Source organism: Lithobates pipiens, unplaced genomic scaffold, assembly GCF_037356315.1.
Source record: "Lithobates pipiens isolate NorthernLeopardFrog02 unplaced genomic scaffold, aLitPip1_a1.2 Scaffold_18, whole genome shotgun sequence".
Lineage (NCBI taxonomy): Eukaryota > Metazoa > Chordata > Amphibia > Anura > Ranidae > Lithobates > Lithobates pipiens.
In genome coordinates, this window is record NW_027507758.1 from 362,326,973 (window position 1) to 362,335,103 (window position 8,131).

Below are 8,131 nucleotides of genomic sequence, written 5' to 3' on the forward strand. Positions count from 1 at the left end.
AGATTGAACTGCTTCCAATTTCATTGTGTCTTTAGAAACAAAGAATAAATAATTTTCTCCCAATGATACAGTCACCAATTCATGATTTGTGCATCATGATCATAGTCCTTATTAAAGTGATACTAAACACACACTGTTTTATTGACATTGTCCCTTCTATTTCTGTATATGGATGATGGCACTGTAATTGTTTCAATAATGAAATCAAATATTTTTTTTTTTTATGGCAATAACATGGTGTGGGCAGATTTCTGCCAGTCACAAGCTGTGTCACGCCCTTCCAGCCCGTGTCTTAGAATGAGAGGGAGGGGAAGCCTTTTTTGCAGAATACTGAAAACAAATTCCATAGTGACTGGGTGAGTATAAACAGCTAGTGTTAATTTATTTGACTAAAATGACTAAAACATTTTAGTCTACTAAAATGACTAAAACATTTTAGTTAAATAAATGAATACTATTTTAGTCTACTAAAATACGACTAAAACTAAAACAATTGAGATGACTATAATACAACTAAAGCTAAAAGCCATTTTAGTCAAAAGACTAAAATGAGACTAAAACTAAAATGCCATTTTAGGCAAAAGATTAAAATGAGACTAAAACTAAAATGCCATTTTAGTCAAAAGACTATGACTACAAATAAATTGCAATTACTGAAATGTACTGGAGATTTTAGTCGACTAAAACGTAGGACATTTCAGTCGACTAAAATGTACTGGAGATTTAGTCAACTAAATACGACTAAAACTAAAACAATTGCAGGAGACTAAAATGGGACTAAAACTAAAATGCAATTTTAGTCCTAAGACTAAAATTAACACTGTAAACAGCATGTAATACAGCAGTTAATAATAGTTTTTTTATGATGTGAGTTTTGTGACACTTTAACCGGTTCCCAACCGGCTCCTGTATGTATACATTGGCAGATTGGCACGGCTGGGCAAAGTAATGTACCCGTACATTACTTTGAATTTCCCGCCGTGCCCACACACGCCTGCCGAGAGCTCCGTGACCATGCCCGCAGGTCCCGCGGACTCGATCGCCATGCGGATACCCGCGATCGTGTCACGGAGCTCAAGAACGGGGAGATGTCGGGGAGATGTCGATGTAAACAGCATCTCCCTGTTCTGCCTAATGTCATCGGGAGCAGCAATCAGTGTGATGTCACATACAGCTACACCCCTAGACAGTTAGAAACATGCCCCTAGGATATACTTAACTCCTCCCTGCCCCCTAGTGGTTAACCCCTTCACTGCCAGTGACATTTTTACAGTAATCAATGCAATTTTATAGCATTGATTCCTGTATTAATGCTAATGGTCCCAAAAATGTGTCAAAATTGTTCGATGTGTCCACCATAATGTTGCAGTCACGATAAAAATCGCTGATCGCCGCCATTACTAGTAAAAAAAAATATTAATAAAAATGTCATAAAAATCCCCTATTTTGTAGACGCTATAACTTTTGTGCAAACCAATCAATAAACGCTTATTGCAAATTTTTTTTACCAAAAATATGTAGAAGAATACGTATCGGCCTAAACTGAGGAAAAAAAAAGTTTTTTTATATATTTTTGTGGGATATTTATTATAGCAAAAAGTAAAAAATAATGCATTTTTTTCAAAACTGTTGCTCTTTTTTTGTTTATAGCGCAAAAAATAAAAACCGCAGAGTTGATCAAATACCACCCAAGAAAAAGCATGTCAGTTTTGTTTGGGAGCCACGTTGCACAACTGCACAATTGTCAACTAAAGAGGAGCAGTGCCGAATCACAAAAAAAACGCTCTGGTCAGGAAGTGGGTAAATCCTTCCGGGGCTGAAGTGGTTAAGTGTTTCTTCTTCAGGGAGAATAAATTTAATGTTTGCAATCATTCCTTATAACTGTGTTTTCCCAGCCCCATTATTAGCTTTGTTGCCTGGATGGCATACTTAACATGTGACTGAATCAGGGTTTTGGAAGGTGGTAGAATTGTTGTTTTATCTCTGGAGTAAATGCCCAGTGCTTTGCAATTATTAATAATAATAATTCATTATCTTTTTATGTTTTCCATGTAGCCCACACCTTTATTTTAACTAGGTCTTCTTGTTAAATTAGTATATATCCTGTTGCGAAGTTATTGCCCTGCTTAGCTTTGCATCATCAGCAAACACTGAGATTGAACTATTTTTTTTTCAACATCTTTATCGTTTATGAAAAAGCTAAACCAAATTGGTCCCAGGACAAAGCACTAGGGCACACTGCTCACAATTCCAGACCATTCAGATAATATACCATTAGTCACCCTGGATGCACTCTTTATTATACAGATACATACAATATCATAAATACCAAAAGATTTGTGAATTAGATGTTTTGGGATTCTGTATGAAATGTCTTTGTGAAATCTAAATACATTATGTCCACAGACCCTCCTCTATCCAAGTTACAGCTCATCTCCTCATGGAATGTAGAGGTTGGTCTGACAAGAATGATCCTTCATAAATAAGTTTTTCATGAGTAAATTCCTAAATAGGGTCCTTTGCCATAACATCCAATAGTTACATACTGTAGATGTTAGTTTTTTTTTTTTTAAATACAGTAAAACCTTGGTTTGAGAGTAACTTGGTTTGAGAGCATTTTGCAAGACAAACAAAACTATTTAATACATTTTGACTTGACAAGCGATGTCTTGATATACAAGTAGTGTCATGTCACAACTGAGTATAAAAGGGAAGAAATGGGACCTCAAAGTTTAGCAATATGGTTACAAGGTACATTTGTCAACTGAGAAGGTTGATGATTAAAACAGCCACATCTAAGTATGCAGGCATCCAGGGTAAAGCTGGATTTTGCTTCTAATCCCCTTGTGGAGGCTGCCATTTGTAGATGGACATTTAATGGTTACACATTCTATTACATTTATATATTCTTTTTATATGGACAATAAACTGAAGGACTTATGAATAAATGGTTATGGAACAAATCATTTGAGTGTTCATTATTTCTTATGGGGAAATTCTCTTTGATACACAAGTGTTTTGGATTACAAGCATGTTTCTGGAACAAATTATACTGGCAATCTAAGGTTTTACTGCATTGGCACCACATTTGCTGTTCTCTAAAATGCTGGTATCATTTTAGTCAGTAAGCTGTGCTTAAAAATTAGAAATAATAATCTGGCTATGACATGGCTAAATTATTTTAGGACTCTTGGGTGTAAGCCAACTGGTCCTGGTTATTTATTCACAATAAGTTTTTCTAATTTTTTTAACACTGGTTTCTGACACAAAGCTACATTCTATATAATGTTATTAATATTACTGTCTTGTTTATTATACCCTTCCCCCCATTTGTATAAACTGAGGAGAAGAATACAGTTGCTGTCTCCTTGTCACTTGGGACCAACTTCCCACTGTGGCTCCCAGACCTGTAGGTTGTAGTTCCTGTGTCCACAAGGGGGTGTCCCCCAGCAGTTAGAAACAAAGTCAATGGTCCAAAGAAAACATGGTCCAGAGAAAAAGGTGCTGCCTATAAGGACACATGTGGCTTCAATTAATTAACAAACAACTTTATTAGTATAAAAAAATCACAAAAATATAAATAAGACAATACCCCAAATACTCCTGGACCCAAAAAGTATTAAAATTGGAAAATGTCTCACAGCTACAGAAAAGATTAAGATGTCACTACATGAAAGTGGGGTTACACTTCCACTAGGGGAACATACTGTTGAGCCAAAATGGACCCTAGCTGGGTCTGAATTATGTTTTTATTATGTATTTATGTTGATTTTTGTTAAATTGTTGCTGATGTTGATTTACTGTATATTAGGGTGACTGCCTATGCCTTTCAGCCATATCCTACTGTCTGTATATAGTTATTTAGTTAGTAAAGATGGCTCTTTTGAAATTAAGTGTATGTATCCTTCTCCCTTTCTTATAATTTACAACAAACATAATTACTCTGGGATTGTTATTGCCTAGATTATCCCCTACTTCCACATCTGCAATAAGCTTTGTGTTGTTTGTAATTAATAGGTCCAGCAGAGCATTATTTCTGTTCAGCATTTGACACAATAAATTATCCTGCTGTACACAAAAAAAAAAAAAAAGAACAATCCTTAGTTGAGTGTGCAGTTCTGTCTGCTTAATCAATATAAACATGGAGATGGGTATTTTCTTCCTCCTTAAGGCTGGGTTCACACTGAAGCGATGCGGGAATGGCACGAATCCGCGGTGGGTTCCCGCATCGCATGCCTCCCGGCGGCAGTTCACACTGCCCTATGCAAACTGCTGGGAGTGTCAGTGAAAAAATAATGACACCCCCAGATCAGTTCGCATATCGCAGTGCGATCTGCAAACTCAGACAGGAATTGGATCGCATGGTGTGAACACCCATGCAATCCGATTCTGCTGCGGACCAAAAAAAGGGTCCTGTGCGAGTTTGGGGCGGGTGCGATGCAAATTCAGCCATACTATCTGTATGGCTGAACTCGCATCGCACAGAGATCGGATGTGATTTGCACTGTCTCCTAGCCGCAGCAGTTTGAACCCAGCCTAAAGCACCAAAAATGTAATATATTGCACCTTACCAATCATTAGATGTGGGGGCTGCATTGGTTTTCTTTTTTTAGGCATGTTTCTTACCTCTGTTTTCACCTTGTGATTTGGCTAGTAATACACCTCCTGTATTATGCCCCGTACACACGATCGGACTTTCCGACAACAAAACCATGGATTTTTGTTCGAATGTTGTTGGCTCCCACGTGTCTTGCATACACACGGTCACACAAATGCTGGCCAATAATTACGAACGTGGGAACGCAGTGACGTACAAGATGTACGACGAGCTGAGAAAAAGGAAGTTCAACTAGCTAGCCAACATTTGTTGGTGGAAAATCAGACAACAAATTTTCAATCGAGCATACACACAGTCAGACTTTCCACCAACAACATCACATCCAACACAGATGTAGAGGAACCAGAGCCCACTCTACGTGATATATTCTCTGCTGTAACGTCCTGCAATATGTCTGTCTCTGCCCTCACTGATGAACTGATGAACTGATGAAGGCAGAGATCTTATTTGTGTGACATGATATGTAAAAACTGCGGTAGCGCACCTCTGCCCTGGATGGCAGAGTGAGCACAGTGGAGGATGATATGGCCCCCATGTAAAGGGATCTAAAATACAAATGTCAACTCACAGCCCAGCATGCCGCCCGCCTGGATGACCTAGAAAATCGAATGCATTGCAACAATGTGTGAGCTGAGGGCAAAAATCCTGTCACTTTTATTGAGCAATGGCTTCTCTCTACCTTTGGCAAGATACCTTTTCCCACCTGTTTGCAGGTGAGAAGGCGCATAGGGTACCAACATGCCCTTTGCCACCAGGCAACCACCATGCCCATTTCTGTTAAACTATTGAATTACAAGGACAGAGATGCTAGAACCAAAGCTAGAACCATGAGTGGCACTATGGCTATTGACAACTCCAAAATATCGCTATTCCCGGACTTCTCTGCGGAAGTTCATAGATGTGAAAAAGAGGCACCGAGATCTTAACCACTTCAGCCTCGGACCATTTGGCTGCCCAAAGACTAGAGCACTTTTTGTGATTCGGCACTGCGTCGCTTTAACTGAAAATTGCGTGGTTGTGCGATGTGGATCCCAAACAAAATTGACGTCCTTTTTTTCCCACAAATAGAGCTTTCTTTTGGTGGTATTTAATTACCTCTGCAGTTTTTATTTTTTGTGTTATAAACAAAAAAAGAGCGACAATTTTGAAAAAAAAGCAATATTTTTTACTTTTTGCTATAATAAATATCTCCCCCAAAAATATATAAAAATGTTTTTTTCCTTTAGGCCAATATGTTTTCTTCTACATATTTTTGGTAAAAAAAATTGCAATAAGCGTATGTTGATTGGTTTGCGCAAAAGTTATAGCATCTACAAATAGGGGATAGTTGTATGGCTTTTTTATTATTATTTTTTTTTTTTTTACTAGTAATGGCGGCGATCTGCGATTTTTATTAGGATTGCGACATTATGGCGGACACGTCAGACAATTTTGACACATTTTCGTTTTTACAGCGATCAGTGCTATAAAATTGCATTGATTACTGTAAAAATGTCACTGGCAGTGAAGGGGTTAACCACTAGGGGGCAGTGAAGGGGTTAAGCGTGTCCTATTGAGTGTTATAACTGAAGGGGGTATGGGACTGTGCAGGGGAGATGACAGATCGCTGTTCACCTCAGAGAACTGGAAACTGTGTTTACACACACAGATCCCGGTTCTCTGTATGCCCCGAGCGATCGTGGGAGCCCTGTGGTGACTGCGACCGCCGGGCACATGCATCAGCTCCGTGGGCAAGCAGGGGGCACGCATGCGCCCCCTGGTGGTGCCGACGTACCATGACGGCGATTCATGCAGCCTAGCCATGTTGCCACAGTATAACTGTGGCGGCTGGTCAGCATGTGTTTAATCTACAATATGTCATGCTGTATCCTGCACACCTCTGGGTGTTAGCGCTGGGAGAGATCCACATCTTTGATTATCCTACGTCAACAGCACAATGGCTGGATTGGGAGGATGGAGCACTTCAAGCCGCTAAGTCGCAACGCTCTGCTTCTACTTGAAATAAGATCATCATAGGGAGGTTTTTTTTTTGTTTTTGATGTTATCTGGTCCCAGATGTGTGTTTACACTTTTTCCGCGTTCTCCATTGTCCGCTTTGACTAAGAAGAACATTGGATCTATCTACATCGTGGTTTATCCCACATACACTGCTGAAGTGAAACCCACTCACCATCTATTTTTTTTCTTGGAGTTTCCACTGCAGCTTGTACTTCAGCTTGATTGGCTGGGAGCCATGTTGGCTCTACACTTCAATTTACTTTTTTTTTTATGTTGTGTTTATTGTACTTCTGACCTGTCACTGCCCCAATCCTTTTTCTTCTCTGATATGGACTCTGTAAGAATGCTCACCTATCTTGATTATAGTACCACCATGGAAAGATATATACATTGTCTCTCATACTATCATGCTAGATGTGACTTTGCAACGTGCCTGGGCAACTGGCATGATTATGCTATTGGCACATGTGTTTCCCTATGGCTTCAAACCTGAAAATGATGTCCTGGAATGTCTGAGGTCTTGGTAGCCCTGTGAAGAGACTGGCAGTCCTTAGAACTATTAAGTCTCTAGATACAGGTATTGTTTGCTTGCAGAAGACCACTTCTCCCCTGTCAGGGCTGGCTTAGCTCTTCCTCCTCTGGGCTGGCCGCTCAGCTGTCGGCTAATTACCAGCTCTCTTCTCTTTCCACAGTTACCAGCTGTTCCCGATGATGCTCATCAGACCTGCCTATTTAAAGCCTTCCTGCTCACTTTTCCATTTGCCTTCGCGTTGGTCACATCACAGGGAACCATCTCCTGCTGTTTGTTTCAAGACTGGCTTGCTGACATCCCACCTGGCTTCTTATCCTGCTTGCGGTTGCTCTCCTTGGATCCCTGACTTCCGGCCTGGCTGATTACCAGATCTGGTTAATGAACTTTGGACTGGCTGACTACCCGATCTGGCTACAGGACTCTGGCTATGCTTGACTACGCTTTTTTCTATTTACCTTTTTATTTTTTATTAATAAACAAGTGTGATTTGATTGTACTTCTGTCTCAGTCTGTTTCATGGTTTCTGACATCCCCTGACCCCGCATCTAGCTTGTCCCCCTGATTGTATGGTGTTCAATTTCATTCCATCTATTCTGCGTATTCCAGGGGGGTAAGCATCTTAATACGTCAGGATGCTCTCACAAGATCATAGATCCAGGAGGGAGATATGTGCTCCTACTGTGTATGGTTTTGCGCTTGTCCTGTATAATAGCTGGGATATATATATATATATATATATATATATATATATATATATATATATATATAAAACGCCATTTTCGTACAAGGTCCCCAAGTGCCTAGCGAGCTTCATGGCCTGCTTCTGGTAGTTGGTGATTTTAACAATTACCTAAATCATATATTGGACAAATCACCTGCCCCTGCCCACGCCTCCTCAGTAAGAGGGGGGTCTGACGGCGGTCTGAAGACTTGGACACCCAGATACAAAGAAGTTTTCTTGTTACTCAGCCACACATGGGGGA

At 39.9% G+C, this 8,131-nt stretch overlaps 1 long non-coding RNA gene across 1 annotated transcript in view; it reads left to right on the forward strand.

The window, feature by feature from the left end:
- Positions 1-7,644, forward strand: part of LOC143988184 (uncharacterized) — an 81,612-nt gene extending 73,968 nt beyond the window's left edge. The window contains exon 2 of the long non-coding RNA XR_013276780.1: positions 7,309-7,644. This is a non-coding gene — a long non-coding RNA (uncharacterized LOC143988184). The remainder of the gene's footprint in view (positions 1-7,308) is intronic.
- Positions 7,645-8,131: the final 487 nt, after the last annotated feature.